Consider the following 16155-nt stretch of genomic DNA (forward strand, 5'->3'; position numbering starts at 1 on the left):
ACTTGTCTGATATACACTTGCTTGAATTAAGAGTTAGTTTCGACAAACGTATTCTTCGTGTTCTGCCCTTGTTAGTTCTGCTCGACGTCTTGTCAGCAGTGGCATAAGTGTCCCGCTATGGCGGAACAAGGAGCAAAGCGGCAATGGCAGTAGATGCACAGTTTTGCCGTTGGGTGGAGAGTCTGGTAACCGCTATATTATCAAGCTGATACGACGAAGAAATAGATTTCCTCTGCTGCCGCAATCTCCATCCGGGAAAAATTCGGTCATCATCGAGGAGTTGTCACAGTAGTGACAAGTCTTTGAGGATTGCTGCAATTGGATAGGTTGGCGTCTCGCCTCCAGGAGAGGCCTCAGGGTTATTATTCCAGGTCAGCGGACGCTTAAGCTGTAGCAGTGGACAACCTCGTGACACCGTGGTCTTTAGTCGGTCTAGGTGGCTTCTCCGCTTTCATTTTGGTTTGAAGGTGATGAATGTGGGATGACAAAAGGTTCAGGCGATCCTCTTGGATCCGGTCTTGCCACGGAGGGGTTGCTATACATGTGTTCATGATTTACTCATGGAAGTTTCCTGACGTTTTTCTTTACGTGAGGATCTGTGACAACAAGATCAGGGCGTGTTTCAAGACTTACCGCGGCTGCGTCTGACGTCGTGGCAATGGAATACCATGTCCTAATCCGAAAGGGTGTTCCCGGGAAGTCCTTTCCTTAATTCGTTAAGCTAAGAAAGAAGTAACGGCTAAGCTTTACCACTGTAGTGGGCGTATCTATGTGTTTTGGGTGTATCCAGGAAGGCTCCTATGAAAGTCTTTCAGCTAGGTCGTTCTTATCCATGCTTTGCAAACCGGTGTGGAGGCAAGTTGAGAGTTGGGAGTGTGGCCTAATTATTTCTTTATGAAAACTTCTTTCTTGGAAAGTGGTCATGCTCTTGTATTTGACATCCGTACAGCGGGTGTCGGATGTAGTGGTTTTGTCTCACAAGAGCCTTGTTTGATCTTTCGTGTGGATAGAAAGGAATTGAGAACTTGTTTAGTAGTTCTGCCGAGAGTGGTTTCTGGGTTTCGCAGAATTTGGCCTATTTTGATGCCTGTGGTTACTTAGGCATTAGCTGATTCAAAATTCCCTCGATGTAGCCAGGGATTTGAATAGTTAGGTCGCCATTTTGGTTACACGCTGGATCTGGATGCTATTTGCCATGTTCGTTCTACGGCTGGATTGCCGTACCCGAAGTCGGTAGAGGCCCATTATACTGGGAAGATGGGCTCTTCTTGGGCGGATGCCCGAGGAGTCTCGGCGGGTCAACTTTGCCGAGTGGATACTTGGTCGGGTTCAAGCGCTTTTACTACGCTCTGCAAGTTTGATACCCTGGTCAAGGGGGACTTTTTGTTTGCTCAATAGGTACTGCAGAGTCGTTCGCACTCTCCCGCCCGTTCTGGAGCTTTGGTATTGACCCCATGGTCCTGTTGGAGTCCCCAGCATCCTCTAGGACGTATGAGAAAATAGGATTTTGGTACTTACCGGTAAATCCTTTTCTCTTAGTCCGTAGAGGATGCTGGGCGCCCGTCCCAGTGCGTACTGTGTCTGCAGTTATTGTTTTGGTTATACTTTCGTGGTGTTTCTTCTCTGTCAGACTGTTGCTGATGCTGTTCAGGCCATGGCATGGGGTGTCTCATTATTGGTTGTGTTAGTACACAGGTTGTGTTACGTATTCTTTCAGCATGTGGCTGTGTCTTTTTCATGCTGTAGGCAGGTTTTCTATTGAATGCCACGTTCTGCGGTATGTTCGTGGTGTGAGCTGGTATGACACTCACCGTGTTTATAAATTCTTTCCTCGAAATGTCCATCTCTCCTGGGCACAGTTTCTAACTGAGGTCTGGAGGAGGGGCTTAGAGGGAGGAGCCAGTACACACCCAGTTTAAGTCTTTATAGTGTGCCCAAGCTCCTGCGGATCCGTCTATACCCCATGGTCCTGTTGGAGTCCCCAGCATCCTCTACGGACTAAGAGAAAAGGGTTTACCGGTAAGTACCAAAATCCTATTTTCTCTATCGTCCTAGTGGATGCTGGGGTTCCTGAAAGGACCATGGGGAATAGCGGCTCCGCAGGAGACAGGGCACAAAAAGTAAAGCTTTAGGATCAGGTGGTGTGCACTGGCTCCTCCCCCCATGACCCTCCTCCAAGCCTCAGTTAGATTTTTGTGCCCGGCCGAGAAGGGTGCAATCTAGGTGGCTCTCCTAAAGAGCTGCTTAGAAAAGTTTAGCTTAGGTTTTTTATTTTACAGTGAGTCCTGCTGGCAACAGGATCACTGCAACGAGGGACTTAGGGGAGAAGAAGTGAACTCACCTGCGTGCAGGATGGATTGGCTTCTTTGGCTACTGGACATTAGCTCCAGAGGGACGATCACAGGTACAGCCTGGATGGTCACCGGAGCCTCGCCGCCGGCCCCCTTGCAGATGCTGAAAAGAGAAGAAGGTCCAGAATCGGCGGCAGAAGACTCCTCAGTCTTCTTAAGGTAGCGCACAGCACTGCAGCTGTGCGCCATTGCTCTCAGCACACTTCACACGGCAGTCACTGAGGGTGCAGGGCGCTGGGAGGGGGGCGCCCTGGGAGGCAATGTAAACCTATTTTTTGGCAAAAAATACCTCACATATAGCCTCCGGGGGCTATATGGAGATATTTAACCCCTGCCAGAATCCGTTGAAGAGCGGGAGACGAGCCCGCCGAAAAAGGGGCGGGGCCTATCTCCTCAGCACACAGCGCCATTTTCCCTCACAGAAAGGCTGGAGGGAAGGCTCCCAGGCTCTCCCCTGCACTGCACTACAGAAACAGGGTTAAAACAGAGAGGGGGGGCACTAATTTGGCGTTAGAAATATATAAAAAGATGCTATAAGGGAAAACACTTATATAAGGTTGTCCCTATATAATTATAGCGTTTTTTGGTGTGTGCTGGCAAACTCTCCCTCTGTCTCTCCAAAGGGCTAGTGGGTCCTGTCCTCTATCAGAGCATTCCCTGTGTGTGTGCTGTGTGTCGGTACGTGTGTGTCGACATGTATGAGGACGATGTTGGTGAGGAGGCGGAGCAATTGCCTGTAATGGTGATGTCACTCTCTAGGGAGTCGACACCGTAATGGATGGCTTATTTAGGGAATTACGTGATAATGTCAACACGCTGCAAGGTCGGTTGACGACATGAGACGGCCGACAAACAATTAGTACCGGTCCAGACGTCTCAAAAACACCGTCAGGGGTTTTAAAACGCCCGTTTACCTTAGTCGGTCGACACAGACACAGACACGGACACTGAATCCAGTGTCGACGGTGAATAAACAAACGTATTCCTTATTAGGGCCACACGTTAAGGGCAATGAAGGAGGTGTTACATATTTCTGATACTACAAGTACCACAAAAGAGGGTATTATGTGGGATGTGAAAAAACTACCTGTAGTTTTTCCTGAATCAGATAAATTAAATGAAGTGTGTGATGATGCGTGGGTTCCCCCCGATAGAAAATTATTGGCGGTATACCCTTTCCCGCCAGAAGTTAGGGCGCGTTGGGAAACACCCCTTAGGGTGGGTAAGGCGCTCACACGCTTATCAAAACAAGTGGCGGTACCGTCTATAGATAGGGCCGTCCTCAAGGAGCCAGCTGACAGGAGGCTGGAAAATATCATATAAAAGTATATACACACATACTGGTGTTATACTGCGACCAGCGATCGCCTCAGCCTGGATGTGCAGAGCTGGGGTGGCTTGGTCGGATTCCCTGACTAAAAATATTGATACCCTTGACAGGGACAGTATTTTATTGACTATAGAGCATTTAAAGGATGCATTTCTATATATGCGAGATGCACAGAGGGATATTTGCACTCTGGCATCAAGAGTAAGTGCGATGTCCATATCTGCCAGAAGATGTTTATGGACACGACAGTGGTCAGGTGATGCAGATTCCAAACGGCACAAAGGTGTATTGCCGTATAAAGGAAGAGGAGTTATTTGGGGTCGGTCCATCGGACCTGGTGGCCACGGCAACTGCTGGAAAATCCACCGTTTTTACCCTAAGTCACATCTCTGCAGAAAAAGACACCGTCTTTTCAGCCTCAGTCCTTTCGTCCCTATAAGAGTCATATTTGCCCAGGGATAGAGGAAATGGGAAGAAGACTGCAGCAGGCAGCCCATTCCCAGGAACAGAAGCCTTCCACCGCTTCTGCCAAGCTCTCAGCATGACGCTGGGACCGTACAGGACCCCTGGATCCTACAAGTAGTATCCCAGGGGTACAGATTGGAATGTCGAAACGTTTCCCCCTCGCAGGCTCCTGAAGTCTGCTTCACCAAGGTATCCCTCCGACAAGGAGGCAGTATGGGAAAAAATTCACAAGCTGTATTCCCAGCAGGTGATAATCAAATTACCCCTCCTACAACAAGGAAAGGGGTATTATTCCACACTATATTGTGGTACTGAAGCCAGAAGGCTAGGTGAGACCTATTCTAAATCTAAAAAAATTTGAACACTTACAAAGGTTCAAATCAAGATGGAGTCACTCAGAGCAGTGATAACGAACCAGGAAGAAGGGGACTATATAGTGTCCCGGGACATCAGGGATGCTTACCTCCATGTCCCAAATTTGCCCTTCTCACTAAGGGTACCTCAGGTTCGTGGTATAGAACTGTCACTGTCAGTTTCAGACGGTGCCGTTTGGATTGTCCACGGCACCCCGGGTCTTTACCAAGGTAATGGCCGAAATGATGATTCTTCTTCGAAGAAAAGGCGTCTTAATTACCCCTTACTTGGACGATCTCCTGATAAGGGCAAAGTCCAGGGAACAGTTGGAGGTCGGAGTAGCACTATCTCGGATACTGCTACAACAGCACGGATGGATTCTAAATATTCCAAAATCGCAGCTGATCCTGACGACACGTCTGCTGTGCCTAGGGATGATTCTGGACACAGTCCAGAAAAAGGTGTTTCTCCCGGAAGAGAAAGCCAGGGAGTTATCCGAGCTAGTCAAGAACCTCCTAAAACCAGGAAAAGTGTCAGTGCATCATTGCACAAGGGTCCTGGTAAAAATGGTGGCTTCCTACGAAGAAATTCCATTCGGCAGATTTCACGCAAGAACTTTTCAGTGGGATCTGCTGGACAAATGGTCCGGATCGCATCTTCAGATGCATCAGCGGATAACCCTATATCCAAGGACAAGGGTGTCTCTCCTGTGGTGGTTACAGAGTGCTCATCTTCTAGAGGGCCGCAGATTCGGCATTCAGGATTGGATGCTGGTGACCACGGAGGCCAGCCCGAGAGGCTGGGGAGCAGTCACACAAGGAAAAAATTTCCAGGGAGTGTGATCAAGTCTGGAGACTTTTCTCCACATAAATATACTGGAGCTAAGGGTAAATTTATAATGCTCTAAGCTTAGCAAGACCTCTGCTTCAAGGTCAGCCGGTATTGATCCAGTGGGAAAAACATCACGGCAGTCGCCCACGTAAACAGACAGGGCGGCACAAGAAGCAGGAGGGCAATGGCAAAAACTGCAAGGACTTTTCGCTGGGCGGAAAGTCATGTGATAGCACTGTCAGCAGTGTTTCATTCCGGGAGTGGAAACTGGGAAGCAGACTTCCTCAGCAGGCACGACCTCCACCCGGGAGAGTGGAAACTTCATCGGGAAGTTTTTCCACATGATTGTGAACCGTTGGGAAATACCAAAGGTGGACATGATGGCGTCCCGTCTGAACAAAAAACGGGACAGGTATTGCGCCAGGTCAAGAGACCCTCAGGCAATAGCTGTGGACGTTCTGGTAACACCGTGGGTGTACCAGTCGGTGTATGTGTTCCCTCCTCTGCTTCTCATACCTAAGGTACTGAGAATTATAAGACGTAGAGGAGTAAGAACTATACTCATGGCTCCGGATTGGCCAAGAAGGACTTGGTACCCGGAACTTCAAGAGATGCTCACAGAGGACTTATGGCCTCTGCCGCTAAGAAGGGACTTGCTTCAGCAAGTACCATGTCTGTTCCAAGACTTACCGCAGCTGCGTTTGACGGCATGGCGGTGGAACGCCGGATCCTAAGGGAAAAAGGCAATCCGGAATAGGTCATTCCTACCCTGGTCAAAGCCAGGAAGGAGGTGACCGCACAACATTATCACCACATGTGGCGAAAATATGTTGCGTGGTGTGAGGCCAGGAAGGCCCCACGAAGAAATTTCAACTCGGTCGATTCCTGCATTTCCTGCAAACAGGAGTGTCTATGGGCCTCAAATTGGGGCCCATTAAGGTTCAAATTTCGGCCCTGTCGATTTTCTTCCAGAAAGAATTGGCTTCAGTTCCTGAAGTCCAGAAGTTTGTCAAGGGAGTATTGCATATACAACCCCCTTTTGTGCCTCCAGTGGCACTGTGGGATCTCAACGTAGTTCTGGGATTCCTCAAATCACATTGGTTTAAAACCAGTCAAATCTGTGGATTTGAAGCATCTCACATGAAAAGTGACCATGCTCTTGGCTCTGGCCTGGGCCAGGCAAGTGTCAAATTGGTGGGTTTTTTTCTCAAAAAAGCCCATATCTATTTGTCCATTCGGACAGGGCAGAGCTGCGGACTCGTCCCCAGTTCTCTCCCTAAGGTGGTGTCAGTGTTTCACCTGAACCAGCTTATTGTGGTGCCTTGCGCCTACTAGGGACTTGGAGGACTCCAAGTTGCTGGATGTTGTCAGGGCCCTGAAAGTATAGGTTCCAGGACGGCTGGAGTCAGGAAAACTGACTTGCTGTTATCCTGTATGCACCCAACAAACTGGGTGCTCTTGCTTCTAAGCAGACTATTGCTAGTTGGATGTGTAATACAATTCAGCTTGCACATTCTGTGGCAGGCCTGCCACAGCCAAAATATGTAAATGCCCATTCCACAAGGAAGGTGGGCTCATCTTGGGCGGCTGCCCGAGGGGTCTCGGCTTTACAACTTTGCTGAGCGGCTATTTAGTCAGGGGCAAACACGTTTGTAAAATCCTACAAATTTGATACCCTGGCTAAGGAGGACCTGGAGTTCTCTCATTCGGTGCTGCAGAGTCATCCGCACTCTCCCGCCCGTTTGGGAGCTTTGGTATAATCCCCATGGTCCTTTCAGGAACCCCAGCATCCACTAGGACGATAGAGAAAATAAGAATTTACTTACCGATAATTCTATTTCTCGGAGTCCGTAGTGGATGCTGGGCGCCCATCCCAAGTGCGGATTATCTGCATTACTTGTACATAGTTACAAAAATCGGGTTATTATTGTTGTGAGCCATCTTTTCAGAGGCTCCGCTGTTATCATACTGTTAACTGGGTTCAGATCACAGGTTGTACAGTGTGATTGGTGTGGCTGGTATGAGTCTTACCCGGGATTCAAAATCCTTCCTTATTGTGTACGCTCGTCCGGGCACAGTATCCTAACTGAGGCTTGGAGGAGGGTCATGGGGGGAGGAGCCAGTGCACACCACCTGATCCTAAAGCTTTACTTTTTGTGCCCTGTCTCCTGCGGAGCCGCTATTCCCCATGGTCCTTTCAGGAACCCCAGCATCCACTACGGACTCCGAGAAATAGAATTATCGGTAAGTAAATTCTTATTTTAATCTGCACCAAGAATCTTTTTGCTGTTTTTGTGTAAGAAGTGAGTGGCTGACCGCGTCAAATGTAATGGAGAGATACATGAGAATAAGGGGTATATTTTCTCTAACGTCCTAAGTGGATGCTGGGGACTCCGTCAGGACCATGGGGAATAGCGGCTCCGCAGGAGACAGGGCACAAAAATAAAGCTTTAGGATTAGGTGGTGTGTACTGGCTCCTCCCCCTATGACCCTCCTCCAAGCCTCAGTTAGGTTTTTGTGCCCGTCCGAGCAGGGTGCAATCTAGGTGGCTCTCCTAAAGAGCTGCTTAGAAAAAGTTTTTAGGTTTTTTATTTTCAGTGAGTCCTGCTGGCAACAGGCTCACTGCATCGAGGGACTTAGGGGAGAGAATTTCAACTCACCTGCGTGCAGGATGGATTGGATTCTTAGGCTACTGGACACCATTAGCTCCAGAGGGAGTCGGAACACAGGTCTCACCCTGGGGTTCGTCCCGGAGCCGCGCCGCCGACCCCCCTTACAGAGGCTGAAGATTGAAGGTCCGGAAACAGGCGGCAGAAGGCTCTTCAGTCTTCATGAAGGTAGCGCACAGCACTGCAGCTGTGCGCCATTGTTGTCACACACTTCACACCAAGCGGTCACGGAGGGTGCAGGGCGCTGCTGGGGGCGCCCTGGGCAGCAATATTTATTACCTTATGGCAAAAGAATACATCACATATAGCCATTGAGGCTATATGTATGTATTTAACCCATGCCAGTTATCTAAAACCACGGGAGAAAAGCCCGCCGAAATAGGGGGCGGAGCTTATTCTCCTCAGCACACAGCGCCATTTTCCTGCTCAGCTCCGCTGTGAGGAAGGCTCCCAGGACTCTCCCCTGCACTGCACTACAGAAACAGGGTAAAACAGAGAGGGGGGGCATTTTTTTGGCGATATTTGATATATTTAAGCTGCTATAAAGAACAACACTTATATAAGGTTGTTCCCATATATGTTATAGCGCTTGGGTGTGTGCTGGCAAACTCTCCCTCTGTCTCCCCAAAGGGCTAGTGGGGTCCTGTCTTCGATAAGAGCATTCCCTGTGTGTCCTGTGTGTCGGTACGTGTGTGTCGACATGTATGAGGACGATGTTGGTGTGGAGGCAGAGCAATTGCCGATAATGGCGATGTCACCCCCCAGGGAGTCGACACCGGAATGGATGGCTTTGTTTATGGAATTACGTGATAATGTCAGCACATTACAAAAATCAGTTGACGACATGAGACGGCCGGCAAACCAGTTAGTACCTGCCCAGGCGTCTCAGACACCGTCAGGGGCTGTAAAGCGCCCTTTACCTCAGTCGGTCGACACAGACCCAGACACAGACACTGAATCTAGTGTCGACGGTGATGAAACAAACGTATTTTCAAGTAGGGCCACACGTTATATGATCACGGCAATGAAGGAGGCTTTGCATATCTCTGATACTGCAAGTACCACAAAAAGGGGTATTATGTGGGGGGTGAAAAAACTACCTGTAGTTTTTCCTGAATCAGAGGAATTAAATGATGTATGTGATGAAGCGTGGGTTAACCCAGATAGAAAAATGCTAATTTCAAAAAAGTTATTAGCATTATACCCTTTCCCGCCAGAGGTTAGGGCGCGCTGGGAAACACCCCCTAGGGTGGATAAGGCGCTCACACGCTTATCAAAACAAGTGGCGTTACCGTCTCCTGATACGGCCGCCCTCAGGGATCCAGCTGATAGGAGAATGGAAACTACCCTAAAAAGTATATACACACATACTGGTGTTATACTGGGACCAGCCATCGCCTCAGCCTGGATGTGCAGTGCTGGGGTCGTCTGGTTGGATTCCCTGACTGAAAATATTGATACCCTGGATAGGGACAGTATTTTATTGACTATAGAGCAATTAAAGGATGCTTTCCTTTATATGCGAGATGCTCAGAGAGATATTTGCACTCTGGCATCGAGAGTAAATGCGATGTCCATATCTGCCAGAAGGAGTTTATGGACGCGACAGTGGTCAGGTGATGCGGATTCCAAACGACATATGGAAGTATTGCCGTATAAAGGGAAGGAATTATTTGGCGTCGGTCTATCGGATCTGGTGGCCACGGCAACTGCCGGAAAATCCACCTTTTTACCTCAGACCCCCTCCCAACAGAAAAAGACACCGTCTTTTCAGCCGCAGTCCTTTCGGTCCTATAAGAACAAGCAGACAAAAGGACAGTCATATCTGCCTCGGGGCAGAGGAAGGGGTAAGAGAGGGCAGCAAGCAGCCCCTGCCCAGGAACAGAAGCCCTCCCAGGGTTCTGCAAAGCCCTCAGCATGATGCTGGGGCCTTACAAGCGGACTCGGGAGCGGTGGGGGGGTCGACTCAAGAAATTCAGCGCACAGTGGGCTTGCTCACAGGTGGACCCCTGGATTCTGCAGGTAGTATCTCAGGGTTACAGGTTGGAATTCGAGAAGTCTCCCCCTCGCCGGTTCCTAAAGTCTGCTTTGCCAACGTCTCCCTCAGACAGGGCGACGGTATTGGAAGCCATTCACAAGCTGTTTTCTCAGCAGGTGATAGTCAAGGTACCCCTCCTACAACAGGGAAAGCGGTATTACTCCACGCTATTTGTGGTACCGAAGCCGGACGGCTCGGTAAGACCTATTCTAAATCTGAAATCTTTGAACCTGTACATACAAAAAATTCAAGTTCAAGATGGAGTCACTCAGAGCAGTGATAGCGAATCTGGAAGAAGGGGACTTTATGGTGTCCCTGGACATAAAGGATGCTTACCTACATGTCCCAATTTGCCCTTCACATCAAGGGTACCTCAGGTTCGTGGTGCAAAACTGTCATTATCAGTTTCAGACGCTGCCGTTTGGATTGTCCACGGCACCTCGGGTCTTTACCAAGGTAATGGCCGAAATGATGATTCTTCTGCGAAGAAGAGGCGTATTAATTATCCCTTACTTGGACGATCTCCTGATAAGGGCAAGGTCCAGAGAACAGCTGGAGGACGGAGTAGCACTAACCCAACTAGTGCTGCAACAACACGGGTGGATTCTGAATTTTCCAAAATCTCAGTTGACCCCGACGACACGTCTGCTGTTCCTGGGAATGATTCTGGACACGGTTCAGAAAAAGGTGTTTCTTCCGGAGGAGAAAGCCAGGGAGTTATCCGAACTTGTCAGGAACCTCCTAAAACCAGGAAAAGTGTCTGTGCATCAATGCACAAGAGTCCTGGGAAAGATGGTGGCTTCTTACGAAGCGATTCCATTCGGCAGATTCCACGCACGAACTTTTCAGTGGGATCTGCTGGACAAATGGTCCGGATCGCATCTGCAGATGCATCAGCGGATAACCTTATCGCCACGGACAAGGGTGTCTCTTCTGTGGTGGTTGCAGAGTGCTCATCTGTTAGAGGGCCGCAGATTCGGCATACAGGACTGGGTCCTGGTGACCACGGATGCCAGTCTGAGAGGCTGGGGAGCGGTCACACAGGGAAGAAACTTCCAGGGAGTATGGTCAAGCCTGGAGATGTCTCTTCACATAAATATACTGGAGCTAAGAGCGATTTACAATGCTCTAAGTCTGGCAAAACCCCTGCTTCAGGGTCAGCCGGTGTTGATCCAGTCGGACAACATCACGGCAGTCGCCCACGTAAACAGACAGGGCGGCACAAGAAGCAGGACAGCAATGGCAGAAGCTGCAAGGATTCTTCGCTGGGCGGAAGATCAGGTGATAGCACTGTCAGCAGTATTCATTCCGGGAGTGGACAACTGGGAAGCAGACTTCCTCAGCAGACACGATCTACACCCGGGAGAGTGGGGACTTCATCCATAAGTCTTCCACATGATTGTGAACCGTTGGGAAAAACCAATGGTGGATATGATGGCGTCCCGCCTCAACAAAAAACTGGACAGGTATTGCGCCAGGTCAAGAGACCCTCAGGCAATAGCTGTGGACGCTCTGGTAACACCGTGGGTGTTCCAGTCAGTGTATGTGTTCCCTCCTCTGCCTCTCATACCAAAGGTACTGAGAATTATACGGCAAAAGGGAGTAAGAACGATACTAGTGGCTCTGGATTGGCCAAGAAGAACTTGGTACCCGGAACTTCAAGAGATGCTCACGGAGGATCCGTGGCCTCTACCTCTAAGACCGGACCTGCTTCAGCAGGGACCGTGTCTATTCCAAGACTTACCGCGGCTGCGTTTGACGGCATGGCGGTTGAACGCCGAATTCTAAGGGAAAAAGGCATTCCGGAAGAGGTCATTCCTACACTGGTAAAAGCCAGGAAGGAGGTGACTGCACAACATTATCACCGCATTTGGAGGAAATATGTTGCGTGGTGTGAGGCCAGGAAGGCCCCCAAGGAGGAATTTCAACTGGGTCGATTCCTACATTTCCTGCAAACAGGATTGTCTATGGGCCTCAAATTGGGGTCCATTAAGGTTCAAATTTCGGCCCTGTCGATTTTCTTCCAGAAAGAATTGGCTTCAGTTCCTGAAGTCCAGACTTTTGTAAAAGGAGTACTACATATACAGCCCCCGGTTGTGCCCCCAGTGGCACCGTGGGATCTTAATGTAGTCTTGGATTTTCTCAAATCCCATTGGTTTGAGCCGCTCAAATCGGTGGAGTTGAAGTATCTTACATGGAAAGTAACCATGCTACTGGCCCTGGCTTCAGCCAGGAGAGTATCAGAATTGGCGGTTTTATCATATAAGAGCCCATATCTGATTTTCCATACGGACAGGGCAGAACTGCGGACACGTCCTCATTTTCTGCCTAAGGTGGTGTCAGCGTTTCACCTGAACCAGCCTATTGTGGTGCCTGCGGCTACTAACGATTTGGAGGATTCCAAGTTGTTGGACGTGGTCCGGGCATTGAAAATATATATTTCAAGAACGGCGGGAGTCAGAAAGTCTGACTCACTGTTTATATTGTATGCACCCAACAAGATGGGTGCTCCTGCTTCTAAGCAGACGATTGCTCGTTGGATTTGTAGCACAATTCAACTTGCACATTCTGTGGCAGGCTTGCCACAACCTAAATCTGTCAAGGCCCATTCCACAAGGAAAGTGGGCTCATCCTGGGCGGCTGCCTGGGGGGTCTCGGCATTACAACTCTGCCGAGCGGCTACTTGGTCAGGGGCAAACACATTTGCAAAATTCTACAAATTTGATACCCTGGCTGAGGAGGACCTTGAGTTCTCTCATTCGGTGCTGCAGAGTCATCCGCACTCTCCCGCCCGTTTGGGAGCTTTGGTATAATCCCCATGGTCCTGACGGAGTCCCCAGCATCCACTTAGGACGTTAGAGAAAATAAGAATTTACTTACCGATAATTCTATTTCTCGTAGTCCGTAGTGGATGCTGGGCGCCCATCCCAAGTGCGGATTGTCTGCAATACTTGTACATAGTTATTGTTAAAAACAAATTCGGGTTGTTATTATTGTGAACCGTCTGTTCAGAGGCTCCTACGTTTGTCATACTGTTAACTGGGTTCAGATCACAAGTTATACGGTGTGATTGGTGTGGCTGGTATGAGTCTTACCCGGGATTCAATATCCTTCCTTATTGTGTACGCTCGTCCGGGCACAGTATCCTAACTGAGGCTTGGAGGAGGGTCATAGGGGGAGGAGCCAGTACACACCACCTAATCCTAAAGCTTTATTTTTGTGCCCTGTCTCCTGCGGAGCCGCTATTCCCCATGGTCCTGACGGAGTCCCCAGCATCCACTACGGACTACGAGAAATAGAATTATCGGTAAGTAAATTCTTTTTTTCTAAAGTGTGGGTTTAGAGAAGTGCAGATGTCCATAGCATCAAATTATTCTACTTCATTTATCTATCTATCACCTTCTAGAAAATAATTCCTAGAATCTGTTTGCTATGGGCAACATCGCCACTTCTATAAACCCGCACTTTAGTAAATGTACCCCTAAGAATCTTTGACCTCTTGATATTTGCATATGTACTCTAAAGGCTCTGCGACCTTTGGTGGCACCCTACATATATAGATTCATAATCTATTGTGTGACTCTTATTTTATCTCTGTTGTATATTTCAGACTACGGGGGAGATGTACTAAACAGTGATAAGAGTTGAGAAGTGAGCCAGTGGAGAAGTTGCCCATTATTATTATTATTATTATTATTATTATCCTTTATTTATATGGCGCCACAAGGGTTCCGCAGCGCCCAATTACAGAATACATAAACAAACGCCCATAGAAACCAATCAGCATTGATGTAACATTTATAATTTGCATACTATAAAAGTATACAGAGCAGTTGATTGATTGCCATGGGCAACTTCTCCACAGGCTCACTTCTCCACTTTTATCACTGCTTAGTACATGTCCCCCACTCTACTGAAATACATTGGACTTTGTGCTGTATATTAGGATAATATACTCCTCACTGTGAAATTTAGGAATATTAGAAGTCAGTGAGTGACTAGATCAGGGCTTATGTCAACAGCCTGCTGGTATGCTGTACACATGAGTAAGGGAGTATATTACAGCTGTATCATTATTATTATTATTACTATTATCTTTTAATTCTAAGGTGCCACAAGAGTACCCTAGCACTTACATAAGCAAGCAAGAAAGAAGGTTACATAGTTATAGAGTGAACAGTATAGTCCAGATACAGACAATAATCAACTTAATTTAGATACATACTGTAACTACAACTCAAAAAATACATAACGATGTATCAAACAGGAGAGGACCCTGCTCGCAAGAGCTTACAGGCTAAATTCACGCAATAAATCATTAACTATTTTTTACTTACATTTTTGATTACTGACCAATCCTGTATTTAATGTGTACATCTTTACTGAAAACATGAGTTATTACTTTCTCTGCTTAGTTACGGTTGGAAACCCCACATTTACAACTTGTTACGTATTCTGAAGCACTGAAAGAAGAGGTCCAAACTGATTTTTTTGTTTTAACAAAAAAAAGGGCCTAATTCAGACCTGATCGCAGCAGCAAAATTGTTCTTTTATGGGCAAAATCATGTGTAGTGCAGGTGCGTCAGATATAGCATGTGCAGAGAGAGGTAGATTTGGGTGGGTTATTTTGTTTCTATGCAGGGTAAATACTGGCTGCTTTATTTTTACACTGCAATTTAGATTTCAGTTTGAACACATCCCACCCAACTCTAACTCTCTCTGCACATGTTATATCTGCCCCCACTGCAGTGCACATGGTTTTGCCCATTAGAGAACAATTTTGCAGCTGCGATCAAGTCTGAATTAGGCCCAAAATCTCTACACTAACTTGCACAATAGAGGGCTTCAGGCAGCACTGGGGCAGGGTGAATTTTCTGCCCTCTGTCCACCCTGCCTGAACATGTGACACCATGACGTCACGCTTGAGGGCAGGGACGCTGGCACCAGGAAGAGCATCACTGCCCATAGTAGTGTCGTTGGAACACTTCTTGCAGCTCTACAGGGTGCCTGGAGTGTCCTACTAACTCAGGTAAATTACTTCTCCATGGCTGATACTGAGAATGTTTAATAGACTAAACAATGGACTGGGCTTCTTATCTTCATAATTCTGGCAGTTAGGTAAACACTGCTACTGTGCAAAATACAAACCTAACTAGTTTTAGATGTCTTTCCAAACACCCTTTGTACATTTCAACTCAAAAAGACATTCCATGGTAACATGTTAAAAAAGTAGTAATATAAAATGTGGTTTTTCAAATCATTTTGTCTGTTTTTGTTGTATATATTACATTTTTATTTTAATGGAACTTCCCTTTAAATAGAGAAATTTCCTCAGATAAAGTGATCCTCATCAGATTGAACTTTGCCTATAGCGTGTTTAGGCTAGTCCTAAAGTGATGATGTTACCCTGTGACTGATCACATCTGACCATGTGACATGTTACCAAGCTACAGTAGGTAGTGCCATTTTGCCAACAACTTGTGATCATATAGGTGTGCAGGAAAATTTGTCATATTGCACCAGGACTGTAACTGTGAGTGTGCAAGCGGTGCTCCCACACATAGCGCCATCACACAGAGTTGCTGCCGTACACCACCTGCATGTGGCCTGCGTGGTGCCTGGAGGCTGCAAGGAAAAATCTGCCTGAGGGGATTCAGCTTCTAATTGAATCTGTTCCTTAATGTTCTGTTAGGATAAAATGAAAGCACTGTAAACCATTGCTCAGGTACTAAAAAGTAATTCCAACTATAGACCAAACCGTGCTGATTGGCATGACTATACTCTAATAATATTTTATAAACCAAAGCTAAGACAATACTCACAAAAAGTAATGCACTCAACATTCTTTTTATATCTCTCTATTCGAACTACATTGCTATTAAAGGACAATTTCACTTTAAACAAGTGGCTTTCATTAAATCTATTGTGCACAAACATATGCAGTGATATTAATTTGGGTTACATATCTAGAAAAGTTCTTTTCGGTACCTGAAGCAGCTACTGATTCCACATTGTTCTTCTTTATTACTGTGATCTTTAGATGAAGGACTTTTAGCAGTACCTAGAATATCCCATAATTCATCTGGGGGCTGAGCTTTTAGTTATGCGTTCCAACTC

At 47.3% G+C, this 16155-nt stretch overlaps 1 protein-coding gene across 5 annotated transcripts in view; it reads left to right on the forward strand.

Annotated features, from left to right (window-relative positions):
• The window catches only part of AFG2A (AFG2 AAA ATPase homolog A), a 963796-nt gene that overhangs the window by 37697 nt on the left and 909944 nt on the right, over window positions 1-16155 (forward strand). The gene's annotated exons all lie outside the window — the stretch shown is intronic.

Source organism: Pseudophryne corroboree, chromosome 1 (genome assembly GCF_028390025.1).
Source record: "Pseudophryne corroboree isolate aPseCor3 chromosome 1, aPseCor3.hap2, whole genome shotgun sequence".
Classification (NCBI taxonomy): Eukaryota; Metazoa; Chordata; class Amphibia; order Anura; family Myobatrachidae; genus Pseudophryne; species Pseudophryne corroboree.